General features: G+C 45.6%; 1 pseudogene; it reads left to right on the top strand.

The window, feature by feature from the left end:
• The first annotated feature begins 5,450 nt into the window (after positions 1-5,450).
• LOC115169158 (uncharacterized) lies at positions 5,451-14,535 on the top strand (annotated as a pseudogene).
• Positions 14,536-18,936: the final 4,401 nt, after the last annotated feature.

Genomic DNA, 18,936 nt, shown 5'->3' with positions numbered 1-18,936 from the left:
CCGGCAGGATAGAACAGCGGCATCTGGTAAGACAAGGGGCGGCGGACTATGTATTTTTGTAAATAACAGCTGGTGCACGATATCTAAGGAAGTCTCGAGCTATTGCTCGTCTGAGGTAGTGTATCTCATGATAAGCTGCAGACCACACTATCTACCTAGAGAGTTTTCATCTGTATTTTTCGTAGCTGTTTTACATACCACCACAGACTGAGACTGGCACTAAGACAGCATTGAATGAGCTGTATTCCGCCATAAGCAAACAAAAACGCTCACCCAGAGGCGGCGCTCCTAGTAGCTGGGGACTTTAATGCAGGGAAACTTAAATCGTTTGACCAAATTTCTATCAGCATGTTAAATGTGCAACCAGAGGAAAAAAACCTCTGGACCACCTTTACTCCAGAAACAGAGACGCATACAAAGCTCTCCCTCGCCCTCCATTTGGCAAATCTGACCATAATTCTATCCTCCTGATTCCTGCTTACAAACAAAAATTAAAGCAGGAAGCACCAATGACTAGATCAATAAAAAAGTGGACAGATGAAGCAGACGCTAAGCTACAGGACTGTGTTGCTAGCACAGACTAGAATATGTTCCGGGATTCCTCCGATGGCATTGAGGAGTACACCACATCAGTCATTGGCTTCATCAATAAGTCCACCAATGACGTCGTCCCCACAGTGACCGTACATACATACCCCAACCAGAAGCCATGGATTACAGGAAACATCCGCACTGAGCTAAAGGCTAGAGCTGCCACTTTCAAGGAGCGGGACTCTTACCCGGAATCCTATAAGAAATCCCACTATGCCCTCCGATGAACCATCAAACAGGCAAAGCGTCAATACAGCACTAAGATCAAATCATAATACCAACATGTTTTAAGCAGACCACCATAGTGCCTGTGCTCAAGAACATGGTGGTAGCCTGCCTAAATGACTACCGACCCATAGCACTCACGTCTGTAGCCATGAATTGCTTTGAAAGGTTGGTCATGGCTCACATCAACACCATTATCCCAGAAACCTTAGACCCACTCCAATTTGCATACCGCCCCAACAGATCCACAGATGATGCAATCTCTATTGCACTCCACACTAGTGATGGGTTGTTCGCGAAGGAGTCGGCTCTAAGAGCCAGCTCTTGTAGGTGAATGTTGGGAGCCGGCTTGCATAACAGAAGAGCCAAATCTATTTATGAAAATATTTTAAAAATTAAGATATGAATAATCGAAATATTTAAATGAATAGAATTAATTAATTCAAAGAACGAATAGATGCTGTTTGACGAGAGAGCAACTGGGGATGCAGCATGAAGGAATCCCTCAGCAGATGCCATAATGGAGGTGCGGTCCTATTTGGAGGAGCCCCTGCAGATCCTGCAGCTCCTCTAAGCTCGTGGAAGAACAAGGCCTTTGTCTGTTGTAACTTTAATGTGTTACAAAGTTAATGTTTAAGTTAATTCATTGAGCTGTATCTAAAGATATTTTCTTTACAGTTATTTACATATGTAATTGTATTAGAATTTGTGTGTTGGAGATTGAGAGAACTACATACATACTTTGTTGTATTGGTTAGTATTGAATTACGCTTTTGACTGCAAGTTCCAGAATGCCTTGCGACAGGAGGTAAAGCGAGAACGCGCCAGTTATGTACAAGTGACAAGTGATTATCTTGACCTTTCGCTAGCAACTTACTTTTATTGTTTTATAGAATCTAAAGTTGTTAAATGTAACGTGAACAAGTGTTATTACTAAAATAAGCTTTCATCTCAAACCCGACGTCCCGAGTCATTACTTTGAAGATAGTTATTCTATACTGTCTACCCACGGCTTACTAAAGTCATGACAGGGAGACTCTGCATAGTGGCCACATCCGTTCCCTCTGAGAGGGTCTTCTCGAAAACGGGACAAATAATTACTGAGAGAAGAAACCGCATCAGCGCCTCGAAAGTGAGGCAGCTTGCATTTCTGAATGCAAATCTCTCATAAAAGCAAAATATGGTCAGCATTGCTGTGTGCTGCTGGTTATAACATGGCAATAAAGAAGAGAGAGAAAAGAGGGACCAGTTTAATGTTTTATGTAGGATGCTGCAGTTTTCTTTGATATGGAGCAATATTCTATTATTATGTTGTTCAGATTGTATTCGTTTTGAATTGTTACATTTATATGCACTTTGTTTATATACAATAAAAAAGTTATACTTTAAATGCACATGTGTAATAGCATCCTGCTTTTTTACATTTATTTAAATTTGTGGGATGCTGCAGTTTTGCAAATTGTTATTTATTTTTCTTTGATATGGTGCAATTTTCTATTATACTGTTCAGATTGTATTCGTTTTGAATGGTCAGATTTATATGCACTTTGTTTATATACATTAAAAAGTTATACTTTAAATGCAAATATTTAATAGCATTCTTTTTCATAACAAACCAATGCATTTTTTAATACATTGTGGTTAAGGTAGAATATGATTTCATTTAATAATTTAATTAGAATTGTTATAACACCTATCATAGTAAAACTATCGCAAACGTTTTGACTTGAAAAAATACCAAACTTATTTTTTTTAAAGAGCTGTTTGGGAGCGAAAAGAGCCGGCTATTGTTGATGAGCTGAGCCGAACGAGCCCACTGAAAAGAGCCGGATTGCCCATCACTACTCCACACTGCCCTTTCCCACCTGGACAAAAGGAACACCTATGTGAGAATGCTATTCATTGACTAAAGCTCAGCGTTCAACACCATAGTGCCCTCAAAGCTCATCAATAAGCTAAGGACCCTGGGCTAAACACCTCCCTCTGCAACTGGAGCCTGGACTTCCTGACGGGCCGCCCCCAGGTGGTAAGGGTAGGTAACAACACATCTGCCACGCTGATTCTCAACACAGGGGCCCCTCAGGGGTGCGTGCTCAGTCCCCTCTTGTACTCCCTGTTCACTCATGACTGCATGGCCAGGCACGACTCCAACACCATCATTAAGTTTGCCGATGACACAACAGTGGTCGGCCTGATCACCGACAACAACGAGACAGCCAATAGGGAGGAGGTCAGACACCTGGCCGTGTGGTGCCAGGACAACAGCCTCTCCCTCAACGTGATCAAGACAAAGGAGATTATTGTGAACTACAGGAAAGAGACGACCGAGCACGCCCCCATTCTCATCGACGGGGCTGCATTGGAGCAGGTTGAGAGCTTCAAGTTCCTTGGTGTTCACATCACCAACAAACTAACATGGTCCAAGCACACCATGACAGTCGTAAAGAGGGCATGAAAAAACCTATTCCCCCTCAGGAGACTGAAAATATTTGGCATGGGTCCTCAGATCCTCAAAAGGTTCTACAGCTGCACCATCGAGAGCATCCTGACTGGTTGCATCACTGCCTGGTATGGCAACTGCTCAGCCTCCGACCGCAAGGCACGACAGAGGGTAGTGCGAACAGACCAGTACATCACTGGGGCCAAGCTTCCTGCCATCCAGGACCTGTATACTAGGCGGTGTCAGAGGAAGGCCCTAAAAATTGTCAAAGACTCCAGCCACCCTAGTCATAGACTGTTCTCTCTGCTACCGGACGTCAAGCGGTACCGGAGCGCCAAGTCTAGGTCCATGAGGCTTCTAAACAGCTTCTGCCCCCAAGCCATAAGACTCATGAACAAATGGCTACCCAAACTATTTGCATTGCCCCCCCCCTCTTTTACACTGCTGCTACTTTCTGTTATCATCTATGCATAGTCACTTTAATAACTACCTACATGTACATATTACCTCAACTAAACGGTGCCCCCGCACATTGACTCTGTACCAGTACTCCCCTGTATATAGTCTCGCTATTGTTATTTTACTGCTGCTCTTTAATTACTTGTTACTTTTATTTCTTATTCTTATCTGTATTTTTTAAATTGCATTGTTGGTTATGGGCTCGTAAGTAAGCATTTCACTGTAATGTGAAGGTAACCTGTTGTATTCGGCGCATGTGACTAATATCATTTGATTTGATTAGATGTTTTAATGCAATGGATCATTGGATCAGTCTAAAACTTTGCACATACACTGCTGACATCTAGTGGCCAAACTCTAAATTGCACCTAGAGTCCTAAGTCATATAATGGCCTTTCTCTTCCATTTCAAAGATAATGAAAAAAAGAAAAAAAAGAAAACCCATGTTGTTTTGGTATTATCTTTTACCAGATCTAATGTGTTATTTTCTCCTACATTCCTTTCACACTTCCACACACTTCAAAGTGCTTTCTTTCAAATGGTATCAAGAATATGCATATCCTTGCTTCAGGTCATGAGCTACAGGCTGTTAGATTTGGGTATGTCATTTTAGGCGTCTGATCCTTAAGAGGTTTTAACATGTGATTCATTTTGCCTCACAGCAGTTTCTCCAACATGCTCACCTGCAAGAGAGTCATAGAGCAGAGTTAAATGGCTTACAGTAAGATAGTATTTCAAAACATTGATGTATGCACATCGAAACAATGGACCTTATTTTTTAGTGTCATACTGTAACGGTCGTCGTATATAGTGGACCAAGGCGCAGCAGGTTGAGTGCTCATATTACCTTTTATTAGAACACTTAACGAAACAGAACACAAACGAACTCACAGTATTACAGGCTAAACACAGCAGTGCAAAAACAACTTTCACAAAGGACAGGTGAAAACAGGGCTACCTAAGTATGACTCCCAATCAGCAACAACGATGTACAGCTGTTCCTGATTGAGATTCATACCAGGCCAACACAAAGAAATACACAACATAGACAGAGCATAGAAATACAAAACATAGAACATAACCAAAAACCCCGGAATACTCTAAACAAACACCCCTCTACATAAACACATATCCCCACAAACCCCGAACCACATAAAACAAACCCCCCCCTGCCACATCCTGACCAAACTACAATAACAAATAACCCCTTTACTGGTCAGGACGTGACACATACTTTGGAACTCAAACTTTCAAATGAAGTCTGACATACAGTACATTAGACTTCTGTGTCACGTCTACTCCCGCTCCCCCACTTCGGCACTCAACTCAACCATCATTACGCACACCAGCGCCTCATCATCAGGCACACCTGGAATTCATCTCTTCCCTGATTACTTCCCCTTTTTTTAGCAGTCCGTTGTATCACCCATCAGGCAGTATTGTTTCTATGTTCATGTTACTCTTGTATTCGCTCTATGTTCGTTTACAATAAACTCACCGTTCTGCACCTGCTTCCTGACTCCCTGCGTCTTCGTTAGAGAATACTGCCTCACAAAATGGAAGCAGCAGCAAACCGAGACATCTCCCAGATGGTCGGCGAACAGGAAGATTTACTTCGCCAACAACACGACCATCTGGCGCAACTGGGAACGGCAATGGATGAGGTCCTCCAAATTCTTCAACGTCTAGATCCACGGTTATTTCCCTGCTTTCCGGACGGGCTTTGGAGTGGGCTATGGCTGTCTGGGAGAGAGGAGAGGAGGAGCTGGGTTCCTATGAGAGGTTCATGGCTATGTTCAGAGGAGTCTTCGATCATCCACCGAAGAGCAGAGAGGGGGGTAAGTGCCTACTCCAACTACGGCCAGATGGCCAGACTGCTGTGGAATACTTCCTCACCTTCCATACAGTGGAAGCATCCAATGGATGGAATGAACCTGCGTTCCGCACCTTATTCAGAAGAAGATTGCGCGATGAGGTCCAAACAGAGTTGGCATAACGAGAAGACACCCTCTCCTTGGACACACTCATCACGATGGCCATCCATCTGGATAGCCTTCTTCGGGAGCGTCGGTACCCCCATCGTCTCCCTCCCTCCTTCATTGACCATTCTGATTCAGAGCCTGAACCCATGGAGGTAGGGGCCAAACAAACGCCTCCCTGCGGCTGAGCGACACCGTCGGAGACAGCTGAGGCTCTGTCCCTATTGTGGTCAGGAGGGGTACCAGCTTCAACGGTGTACACTACGTCCCAACCCGGGATCCACTAGAGCAGAGGGACGGCCCCGTGATCTTCCGTCTCCTGGGGTAAGTGTGAGTATTCCATAATCATCACTTTCTGCAAAACCCTTTTTAGTACAGAGTTCACTAGCTGGCTGTCCTTTGTGTTGTTTCTACAGCTTTAATGGATACCGGTGCCACAGGGAATTTTATTGACCAGGCCCTTGCTTCCTCCCTTAATCTCATACCCACTCTCCTTTCTGGTTCAAGCGCCGGATAATCAACCACTAGGATCTGGGACAATCACACACATCACAGCACCACTCACCATCACCGTGGGATCCCTGCACCAAGAAAGCCTTCCCTTACTCATCATCAAGGCACCCATACACAAAGTCATCCTCGGCCTCCTGTGGCTCCAACGCCACGACCCCACCATCTCCGGGAGGTTTTCTCCAAGAGCCACGCCACCTGTCTCCCTCCTCATCGCCCCTGGGACCGTGCCATCGACCTGCTAGCAGACTCTGCGCCTCTGCGCAGCCACGCCTACCCCCATTGTTTGCTGAAACCAAGGCTATGGAGGAGTACATCCAGGAGGCTCTCCAACAGGGTTTCATCCGCCCATCCACCTCTCCTGCATTGGCAGGCTTCTTCTTGTGGCCAAGAAGGAGGGTGGTCTACGTCCGTGCATTGACTACAGAGGTCTTAATTCCGTCACCACCAAGTACCGCTACCCTCTCCCGTTGGTGCCGGCCGCCATCGAACAGCTCTGTGGGGCCCGTTTTTTTACTGAACTGGACCTGCGGAGTGCCTAAAACCTGATCCGCATCCTGGAGGGGGATGAATGGAAGTACTTGGTGATGCCTTATGGATTAGCCAATGCTCTGTCTGTGTTCCAGGCATTCGTGAACAATGTTTTCCGGGACATGCTTGGGCGTCAGGTAGTCGTGTATATCGACGACATCCTAATTTACTCGGCCACCTTGGAGGATCACATCGCCCACTTCCGGGTAGTCCTGGAACGCCTCCTTGAGAACCACCTGTACGTCAAGATGGATAAGTGCCAGTTCCATCAGGCCGCTGTCTCCTTCCCCGCAAGGAGTGGTTATGGATGAAAGGAAGGTCGATGCAGTCAGGTCATGGCCAGTCCCAACCACCATAAAGGGACTACAATGATTTTTGGGGTTTGCTAACTTCTACTGCTGCTTTATTAAGAACTTCAGCTCAATCACCTCTCCTCTCACCTCTCGCCTCACCTCTCTCCTGAAGAGACGTTTCACCTCCGACCCGTTGCTGAAACACCCAGATCCTACGCTGCCCTTTGTGGTGGAGGTGGACGCCTCCGATGTAGGCGTGGGGGCTGTCCTGTCACAATGCCAAGGTAACCCACAAAAATTGCATCCATGTGCATATTACTCTAAAAAAAACTGTCTCCTGCAGAGAGGAACTATGACGTCGGCGACTGGGATCTCCTGACGGTGAAGTTGGCACTAGAGGAGTGGATACACTGGCCGGAGGGCGCCAGGACCCATTTCTCATCCTCACTGACCATCGGGAACCTGGAGTACATACGGACAGCGAGGCAGCTGTACCTGCACCAAGCAAGGTGGGCCGTTTTCTTGACTAGATTCAACTTCACTCTGTCATACCACCCAGACTTAAATAACATCAAGGCCGATGCCCTGTCTCGTCTCCACGAGTTGGGAGAGGTTCTTGTCCTGAGTGCCCCCATCATTCCAACCTCCCAAATCGTTGCCCCTGTGCTTTGGGACATAGATATGGACATCCACCAGGCTCTCGAGAGGGAACCCGTGCCTGCTACCTGCCCTCCGGAGCGCACCTACATTCCCACGGAGGTAAGGGATCAGCTGTTGACCTATCACCCGCACCATTCAATCCATCTCCGCTAAGTACTGGTGGCCCACCTTGGCGCAGGACGTCGCTCGCTACGTCAACCCCTGCTCCGTATGTGCCCAAACCAAATACCCCGGCAAGCTCCAGCGGGGAAACTCCTTCCCCTTCCCCTGCCTCAGCAGCCTTGGTCTCATATGTCCATTGATTTCATCACTGATCTCCCATCTTCTGATGGTTACACTACTATTATGGTTGTTGTGGACAGATTCTCTAAATCCTGTCATCTTATTCCCCTCTCTGGTCTCCCTACCACTCTCCAGGTCACTAAGGCACTGTTATAGCAGGTCTTCTGGCACTATGGCCTTCCGGAGGACATCGTCTCAATTCACATCACGGGTATGGAGAGCCTTCATGGAGAAGCTGGGGGTCACGGTCAGCCTCACTTCCGGGTACCGTCCTTTGTCCAACGGGCAGGTGGAGTGGATGAATCAGGAGCTGGGGATGTTCCTTAGGATTAGCAGCCACACATATAAACAGCATGATCACTTTGCTCATTGTATATATAACTGCTTACATTTACATTACATTTAAGTCATTTAGCAGACGCTCTTATCCAGAGTGACTTACAAATTGGTGCATTCACCTTATGATATCCAGTGGAACAACCACTTTACAATAGTGCATCAAAATCTTTTAAGGGGGGGAGGTTAGAAGGATTACTTTATCCTATCCCAGGTATTCCTTAAAGAGGTGGGGTTTCAGGTGTCTCCGGAAGGTGGTGATTGACTCCGCTGTCCTGGCGTCGTGAGGGAGCTTGTTCCACCATTGGGGTGCCAGAGCAGCGAACAGTTTGGACTGGGCTGAGCGGGAACCGTGCTTCCTCAGAGGTAGGGGGGCCAGCAGGCCAGAGGTGGATGAACGCAGTGCCCTTGTTTGGGTGTAGGGCCTGCTTCTTGCAAATGTTTGCTCCACCTCTCACCTTTTCCTATCGTTTGTGGACTTCAGTGCACAACATATCAGCTGTCTGTGACCAGGCAAAAGAAAATATTCCAAGCCAAAACGTCATACCATAACCGCTAAACACTACATATAGCCTACATCATAGTCACCATATTAACATCATAGTCAACATAGCTACTAGAACTAACGCATTAGTAAACCCGCTACAATCATGCAGTACAGTGTACAGTAAGCAGTTTAGCAGTTACACCCCGGGCACAATAAATTCATAAAACCAAAAGCTAACCTTGAATTGGAAGAGTTCCAGTGTTGGACAGCCATAGCCAGCTAGCTAACATAGCATCCCTCTCTGTTTGAACCGGGTGTTTGAGTAGGCTAAACTAGCTTGTTGCATTCACTAGCAAAGTGAAAGTAAAAAATAAACTAAACTACGAAATATAGCTCTCTCTCTCTCTCTCTCTCTCTCTCTCTCTCTCTCTCTCTCTCTCTCTCTCTCTCTCGCTTTTATGCATGGCAGTGTTAGCTAGCTGTAGCTTATGCTTTCAGCAGTAGCGTGTATTCATGGATGCCGGGCTTCCCCCCCAAAATAAAAAAACACATACAAATGAATCATCTTTGGTCTCTCTGTGTTTCATAATGTTCCTTCAATTCGCAAAAGACTGAATGTATCTCACAGGAGAAAGCATCAGAGCGAGCGAAACAGCGCCCCGCTGTCTCTCCATGTGTAGGCCGTCTATCTGATACTGTCTGGTCCAAACGAGTATGACATTGTTGCCACCTGTAGCATTGAATGAAGGGAAGCCAGTTAGCATTTGGCCTCCATTGACAAAAAACGTACACAAAATTTGCCAATCAGCGTTGAGCTAAACTGAGCAAGCTCAACTGTGAATGGTCCTGGCAGGGGAAAAAAGGGTCAAGGGAACCCAGCTTGGATTTGGCGTCTCTCCTATCAAATCACTTTGAGAGCATACATCATTAACAGAAACAGCTTTAATTTTTGCATCTCGTTGTGTTGTTGCCCTCTGATGGCTAGCTAGCTAGCTAAAACTGTCTGTTTCCGAAATTATCCATGGATGGAGCTGGCGATTTGGACTTGGTTTTACTTAATTCTCTGTACTGGTCAATGATTATAATGGAGATTCTAATCCAACCATTAATTCATACATTGTTGTGCCCCTGGCCTGAGAGGATGGAAGTTCAATATGTGTGATAGCTAGATGTAGAAGGCTAATGTTAACTAGCTAACGTTGCCCATGAATGGAAGTTAGGCTAGCGAGCAAGCATTTTAGCTAGGTAGCCTAGGACAACTAAAAATAAAAGTGTGTACTGTATGACAGAATGAAAGAGAGGATGGCATTGGCAATTCTCTACACTTTGGATGAGTCAACAATGTTTTTCTACTTGCGTGCATGCACACACATACGTGTGCACAACAGAGAAATCAGAACCATGGACAGCCACATCATATTTAGCTTATGTTGATTGGAGAAATTGTTTTTGGTATCTTTTAGTTGTCACTGAATTAGACTAAGCAGAGGTGATTTGATGATGTTGAAATGGTGCTGGAATAGTGGAGGCAGCTGCTGATTTCTTTGCGACTTGTGGTAACTCTCTGTGGTCCTAAATCAATAGTGGTTTAGTGGTCCGAAAATGTCGGAAAGATTAACTTGCTTAACCTTGCTGTAGGTCATGTAACTGTCTTACACACAAAGTGTCAGTTCATGCTGCAAGAGCGCTGATAGGTTGGAGGACATCCTTCGGAAGTTGTTATAATTACTGCGGCAGGTTGCCTAGTGGTTAGAGCGTTGGACTAGTAACCGTAAAGGTTACAAGATTGAATCCCTGAGCTGACAAGGTAAAAATCTGTCATTCTGCCCCTGAACAAGGCAGTTAACCCACTGTTCCTAGGCTGTCATTGAAAATAAGAATTTGTTCTTAACTGACTTGCCTAGTTAAATAATGGTAAAAAATAAAACTGTGTAAGTCTATGGAAGGGGGTGAGAACCATGAGCCTCCTAGGTTTTGTATTGAAGTCAATGTACCTAGAGGAGGAAGAAACTAGCTGTCCTCAGGCTACACCATGGTGCTACCATACAGAGTGCTGTTGAGGCTACTGTAGACCTTCATTGCAAACAGTGTGTTTTAATCAATTATTTGGTGATGTGAATATATTTGATTATAGTTTTGTCTAAAAAGGATAACTTTTTAAATGATTCACTATTTTTATGAAATTCACTGAAGAGGATGGTCCTCCCCTTGCTCCTCTGAGGAGCCTCCACTGCGCTCAGCCACGAGGTCTGGATAATGCTTTGCCCAGCATTTTTCATTTCCTTCATTACCGTTCTTTTAATTAGGCCTATCTGTTGTATTTATTTAGGCTACCCCACCACGAATGCGCAGAGACGTTGACATGAGTCGACCAAGAAATACTGTATTTAGATTGTGTGTGATTGACATAATGCATAACATAGTCAGAGTCTCTGTAACCCACATGATTCACATATTATTTAGTCTCCAGACATACACTCAAGGTGTCGACTGAATATTTGGAAAGATTTTACATTTCTCTTGTTCACTGATGATAGTAATCGGCATCAGTTAATCGCTGAAGGTCGTAGTACAAGGACTGAGAACACAGGAACACGTACACACATAGTGATGTATTACATCATATATCTCAGGGTATATAAGCTGTGTTCTTCCAATGGAAGTTGACATTTTTTTTCTGCACTGAAGCTGGTTTTTGTTTCCTTGTTGCGATCTATTTTTGCAACTTGTATTTTACTCTTATTTTCACAGACTACTAGTGGTTGTTTCTGGATAAGTCCACTGACTAGTCTAGACAATACGGTGCTGACCATTTAATTGCACAGGGTTGGAAAGGGATTCATTTTGAATACAGGAGGCAGTTTCTAGCATTCCATCATACTCAGGTATAAATCTGTATTAGATAGTATAGGGTGTATAGGCAATATTGCAGATACCTGTATTATTGAAGATGGCTTATATCTTATTGAGCAGGTATGGCAGTGAGGTGGTGTTCCTTTGGGTTTGTGTTGTTGGTAGTGTTTGCATGTTGTTCTGATGCACAGTGTAACTTGAGGTTTCCTTCATACAACAACCCCCAACCCCAAAATACAGACTCCTCGCCTCGGCAGCCCCAGTGGCCAGAGCCCCAGGGGCCACAGCTGCAGACTCCCCAGAGGCCAGAGCCCCAGGGGCCACAGCTGCAGACTCCCCAGAGGCCAGAGCCCCAGGGGCCACAGCTGCAGACTCCCCAGAGGCCAGAGCCCCAGGGGCCACAGCTGCAGACTCCCCAGAGGCCAGAGCCCCAGGGGCCACAGCTGCAGACTCCCCAGAGGCCAGAGCCCCAGGGGCCACAGCTGCAGACTCCCCAGAGGCAAGAGCCCCAGTGGCCACAGCTACAGAATCCCCAGAGGCCAGAGCCCCAGTGGCCACAGCTGCAGACTCCCCAGAGATGAGAGCCCCAAAAGCAGACTCCCCAGAGGCCAGAGCCCCAGGGGCCACAGCTGCAGACTCCCCAGAGGCCAGAGCCCCAGGGGCCACAGCTGCAGACTCCCCAGAGGCAAGAGCCCCAGTGGCCACAGCAGCAGACTCCTCAGAGGCCAGTGATCCAGGGGCCACAGCTACAGACTCCACAGAGGCCAGAGCCCCAGTGGCCACAGCTGCAGACTCCCCAGAGGTCAGAAGCCCAGAGGCCAGCAGTAAACACAACTCCAGATCAGAGATGTCAAGTACAGGTTCAGGATACAGTGCAATGTGGAACCCCAGATATTACTCCATCTCAATGTCAGACTATCAACTGCTGCTTCAATGGACAGCAGTGTTACTATGGAAAGGCAGGTGAGTGTCTGATATTGTTTCTGTCTTGTAATGCTCAGATAATATTGTAATGCTCAAAAACATTCACTTTTTCCTCTCTTTCCCCAGTGACTGTGCAGTGTACCAGGGATGGTCAGTTTGTGGTGGTGGTGGCCAGGGATGCCACTTCGCCCAAAATAGACATCGATTCCATCAGTCTGTTGGTGGGAAATGACAGCCCCTGCAGTCCTGTTGGCATCACTTTAGCCTTTGCCATATACCAGTTCCCTGTCACTGCCTGTGGCACCACTCTAAAGGTGAGTAGAGATAATATAAATGTATTACACTGGCTCAGTATTAACTGTGGACTCTCCCCTGCAGGAAGAAAGTGGCTATGTGGTTTATGAGAACAGGATGGCATCTTCCTATAACGTGAGGATGGGACCTCGAGGCTCTATCACCAGGGACAGCCATTTTGAGTGAGTCTTCTCTCTGTAAGATTGAATTGACTTTATTGATTCCCCAGAGGGAATTCAGAACATCCCAGGTGTGTAAGGACTTCGATTTAGCCCATAAAGTAGTGATACAGTATGCTTAAAGATCCTATTGTATCACTGCTTTCTTCTCCCTATCCAGGCTGCTGTTCCAGTGTAAGTACTCTGCCACTGCAGTAGAGGCTCTGGTTATTGAGGTGAACACTGTTCCTGCACCCGCTCCTGTTGCTGCTCTAGGACCCCTCAGAGTGGAACTCAGACTGGCCAAAGGAACATGCGACACCAAGGGATGTAATGACGGTAACGTGCATTTCATTTCAGGCTTGTTCTGTGTCAATTTGGAATATTTGAACGCATTAAGTGATAAAAAAAAAAGATTGACTTTTACAAAGTTTTTCCAATCCTGTCTGACTTCCAGGGTCGAGATCCTTCACATTGTATTACACTGAGGAAGAATACCCTATCACTAAAGTCTTGAGGCAGCCTGTGAACGTTGAGGTTCGCATCCTGGAGAGGAAGGATCCCAACTTGTTCCTGATGCTGGAGCACTGCTGGACCACCTCTGCCCCCAGCCATGCCAGCATGCCCCAGTGGGATCTCATCATTGAAGAGTGAGTAACTACAGTAATATCATCCTGATTACCATGCTTGCTGCTCCCTGATTATACGTCTTGCTCTTTTTACTAATACTGTATGTAGTTTGATTACTATGTTTGAGATCTCTTCGTTATGTGACATCAAAGGTATCATGTACCACTATGTATTTTTTATTGAGGCTTGCATGTAAAGTGCTTTGGACTGGAAGGGTTGGATGACATTTTGCAACATGAAATTTCTATTACTCCCCTCTCTTTCCAGATGTTCCTACCAGAATGATAATTACCTGACTACCATGGTTCCTGTGGAACGTTCCTCTGACTTTCTGTACCCCAACCACTTCAAACGTTTCACCCTCGATGTTCACCTTTGTGGATCACACTCTGTCTCCCCAGAAAGATTGTATAATTGGCTGGCTTTTTTTAATAATAAATACTTTATTTGATATACTATTTACTTTTCTCTAACTTATTTTATTCTGTACTCTCTTGACAGATTTTCATCCACTGTAGTACATCTGTGTGCTACCCTACTCCAGGGGTCTCCTGTGAACCTAAATGCAACAGGCAAAGTAGGTAGTGGTTCTCCCTTTATAAAGGCCTTGCTTGGGCACCATGGCCCATATTTAAAGTGTCTTAGAGTAGGAGTGCTGATCTAGAATCAGATCCTCCCTGTCCATAATCTTAATCATTATGATTTAACAGACAACTGATCCTAGATCAACACTTCTACGTTCAGATGCTTTGTGATTGTGAATATGACCCAGGTTCCGTTGTGTTTTTCAGGGAGAGATGATGCTGCTGCTCAGAGGAAGACTATACAGACTGCTGTGGTCTCCAGTGGAGAAGTGGTCCTGGTTGACAAAAAGCCTGTCTGACCTTCAGACCACTAATTCAACCAGCTACAGTTTGTAATGGGGTATGAAATAATGTACTCCGTACTTCCATACCCGTTACAGCGGAGGTAGTGAAATGCACTGGTACTCATTTTTCAACAAACCTTTAATTGGCAATACTTTCTTTGTTCTTGATTCGTAAGAAACTTGTCTCTAATAAACACCCGTGTCCAGTTTTTTTTTATTTTACCTTTATTTAACTAGGCAAGTCAGTTAGGAACAATGAAGGCCTAGGAACAGTGGGTTAACTGCCTTGTTCAGGGGCAGAACAACAGATTTTTACCTTGTCAGCTCGGGGATTCGAACTAGCAACCTCGTTGCAGGTGATACTCCAAAAATCTGAGAATATTCAGAACTATTAAATCCACCTTTTGCACCAAGTGAGGAGTTCCCTTGCCATTTTATCTGCCAGACATCTTGCATTTCCCAACATCTTTGCAGGAACTAGTCGTTTCTATGCGACGTGGCCGTATCACACAGTGCAACCTAAACAAAGATCTATACACGTGCAAGAGGCATTTCTCACTCGATACAAGTATTTTTCTGAATATTCTCTGGTTTATGGACTTCTACCTGCAACTAGCCACAGAAGTTGAAGAAGAAAGTATTGCAAAGTAAAGGTTAGTTGAAAATGTCCTGATTACGGCTAAACAGCAGCTTATGCACAATCTCAGACGTCAACTTTAGCTCTGCCACTAAGATTCATGTTTACATGGCTATAATTTACATTTACGTCATTTAGCAGACGCTCTTATCAGATAATACAACATGGGCTCCTGATTTTGCTACATATTTATTGTTTCTAATAAACAGTTGTACCACAAAGTTGGCAATTCATAAAAATGATATATTTACTTATTTGTGCATATTAAAGCCTACTCTCTCGACATAAAAATGTGGATATAGGATCTGTAAATCTGGTCAAGTTTGTTATGTGAAGGCATTGTCTATTTTTTGGGACACCTTGATAGCAGTGGTCAAGGTTGTGTAGAACTATCATTCTAGGACAAAATACAGAACAGTTTTAGTAGTTTTACTATATAGGGTCTGTAGGTCAACACTAAATTGCCTCAATTATCCATACTATTATCCAACTGAGCATATTGACAAAAATAATCATCACATCAAATGTTATTGGTCACATACACATATTTAGCAGATGTTATTGCCAGTGTAATGAAACACTTGTGCTCCTAGCTCCAACAGTGCAGTAGTATCTAACATTTCACAACAATACACTCAAATCTAAAAGGAATGGAATTAAGAAATATATAAATATTAGGATGAGCAATGTCTGAGTGGCATTGACTAGAATACAGTAGAATACAGTATATACATATGAAAATGAATTAAACAGTATGTAAACATTATTAAAGTGACTAGTGATCAATTATTAAAGTGACCAGTGATTCTATGTCTACAGTATGTACATAGGGTTGCAGCCTCTAAGGTGCAGGGATGAGTAACCGGCTGGTAGCCGGCTAGTGAAGGCTATTTAACAGTCTGATGGCCTTGAGATAGAAGCTGTTTTTCAGTCTCTCGGTCCCAACTTTGATGCACCTGTACTGACCTCGCCTTCTGGATGATAGCGGGGTGAACAGGCAGTGGCTCGGGTGGTTGATGTGCTTGATGATCTTTCTGGCCTTCCTGTGACATCGGGTGCTGTAGGTGTCCTGGAGGGCAGGCAGTGTGCCCCGATGATGCATTGGGCAGACTGCACCACCTCTGGAGAGCCCTGTGGTTGCGGGCGGTGCAGTTGCCGTACCAGGCGGTGATACAGCCCGACAGGATGCTCTCAATTATTTCTGGGGGTCTAAGGAGCCAAGCCAAATTTCTTTAGCCTTTTGAGGTTGAAGAGGCGCTGTTGTGCCTTCTTTCCAACACTGTCTGTGTGGGTGGACCATTGCAGATTGTCAGTGATGTGTACGCCAAGGTACTTGAAGCTTTTCACCTTCTCCACTGCGGCCCGTTGATGTGGATGGGGGCGTGCTCCCTCTGTGTGTCCTGAAGTCCATGATCAGATCCTTCGTTTTGTTGACGTTGAGGGAGAGGTTATTTTTCACACACCTCCTCCCTGTAGGCTGTCTCGTAATTGTCGGTAATCAGGCCTACTACTGTTATCATCTGTAAACTTGATGATTGAGTCGGAGGCGTGCGTAGCCACGCAGTCATGGGTGAACAGGGAGTACAGGAAGTGGCTGAGCACACACTCTTGTGGGGCCCCTGTGTTGAGGATCAGCGTAGTGGAGGTGTTGTTTCCTACCTTCACCACCTGGGGGACGCCCGTCAGGAAGTCCAGGACCCAGTTGCACAGGGCGGCGTTCAGACCAAGGGCCTCGAGCTTAATGATGAGCTTGGAGGGTACTATGGTGTTGAAGGCTGAGCTATAGTCAATGAACAGCATTCTTACATAGGTATTCCTCTTGTCCAGATGGGATAGGGCAGTGTGCGGTTCGAGGGCGATTGCTTCCTCTGTGGATCTATTGGGGCGTTATGTTAAAATTGAAGTGGGTCAAGGGTGTCAGGTAAGGTGGAGGTGATAGGATCCTTAACTAGCCTACCAAGCTCTTCATAATGGCAGAAGTGAGTGCTACAGGGCGATAGTCATTTAGCTCAGTTACCTTTGCTTTCTTGGGTACAGGAACAATGGTGGATATCTTGAAACAAGTGGGGACAGCAGACTGGGATAGGAAGAGACTGAATATGTCCGTAAAGAGTCCACTGAAAAGAATGACAATCAGAAACAATACCACTGTGTACTCTTTTACTTCCATTTCAAAATGGCCTCTATTGGAAAATACGATGCAGCGTCCTCTTTCCTCAAGCATCAAAGGATTTTCTTGACAACAGCAGAAGCATGTTTTGTTAGTAGTGGAGAATGTGAGAGGGCCAGCCTATCGGTATCACTAGACTGAGACAGCCGGGATGGTAGGCCGAGATGGACAGACGGGGGCTTCAGGCTAATAGTGTGTGTGTGTGTGTGTGTGTGTGTGTGTGGTCCTCTCCCTCGCCTCCATCTGGCCTCACGCTCACATTATCTTCTAGCACATCCAAGCATGGCAGCATGAACAGAATTGTCTTTTTCTGGCCAAAGGACCTTCCCTCTAGGCCTCCACTGTGGTTTGCTCACTACAGACACCCAAAACAAAATGTGAAGTGCAACAACATGCCTTAATCCCCGATACTTGGAAGATGAAAATACGATGATACAGATAGAGGCGAGGTGAGTGAACAAACCGCCTCTACCCTCTGTTTTATTGGCGAATGTACAATCACTGGAGAACAAACTAGATGAGCTCTGTTCAAGACTATCCTATCAACGGGACCTCAAGAACTGTAATACCCTATGCTTCACGAAGTCGTGGCTGAACGAGGACATGTTTAATATAAATCTAGCTGGTTTTTCTATGCATCGGCAGGACAGAACGGCAGTGTCTCATAAACTCAAGGGTGGGTGTGTGTCTCTTTGTTAATAACAGCTGATGTGCAATCTCTAATACAGGTATTAAGGAAGTCTCGAGGTTCTACTCGCCTGAGTTAGAATACCTCATGATAAGCTGTAGACCATACTATTTACAGTACCACCACAAACCTATGCTGGCACTAAGACCGTATTCAACGAGCTATATAGGGCCATAAGCCAACAAAAAAATGCTTATCCAGAGGCAGCGCTCCTTGTGGCTGGATGATGTTAATGCAGGAAAACTGAAATCTGTTTTACCTCATTTCTACCAACATGTCACCTGTGCAACCAACCTGGTCTCAGAGCATTTCGTACTATTCTGTATGTAAATCCGAGACACTCCATTTACATTTACGTCATTTAGCAGACGCTCTTATCCAGAACGACTTACAAATTGGTGCATTCACCTTATGATATGCAGTGGAACAACCACTTTACAATAGTACATCTATGTCTTTTTTGGGGGGGGTTAGAAGGATTACTTTATCCTATCCCAGGTATTCCTTAAAGAGGTGGGGTTTCAGGTGTCTCCGGGAAGGTGGTGATTGACTCCGCTGTCCTGGAGGGAGCTTGTTCCACCATTGGGGTGCCAGAGCAGCGAACAGTTTTGACTGGGCTGAGCGGGAACTGTGCTTCCGCAGAGGTAGGGAGGCGAGCAGGCCAGAGGTGGATGAACGCAGTGCCCTTCTTTGGGTGTAGGGACTGATCAGAGCCTGAAGGTACGGAGGTGCGGTTCCCCTCACAGCTCCGTAGGCAAGCACCATGGTCTTGTAGCAGATGCGAGCTTCAACTGGAAGCCAGTGGAGTGTGCGGAGGAGCAGGGTGACGTGAGAGAACTTGGGGAGGTTGAACACCAGACGGGCTGCGGCGTTCTGGATGAGTTGTAGGGGTTTAATGGCACAGGCAGGGAGCCCCGCCAG

The sequence above is a fragment of the Salmo trutta genome, chromosome 31, assembly GCF_901001165.1.
Source record: "Salmo trutta chromosome 31, fSalTru1.1, whole genome shotgun sequence".
Taxonomy (NCBI): Eukaryota; Metazoa; Chordata; class Actinopteri; order Salmoniformes; family Salmonidae; genus Salmo; species Salmo trutta.
The sequence above is the reverse complement of the archived record's forward strand: the minus strand, read 5'-3'. Positions and strand labels throughout refer to the sequence as shown.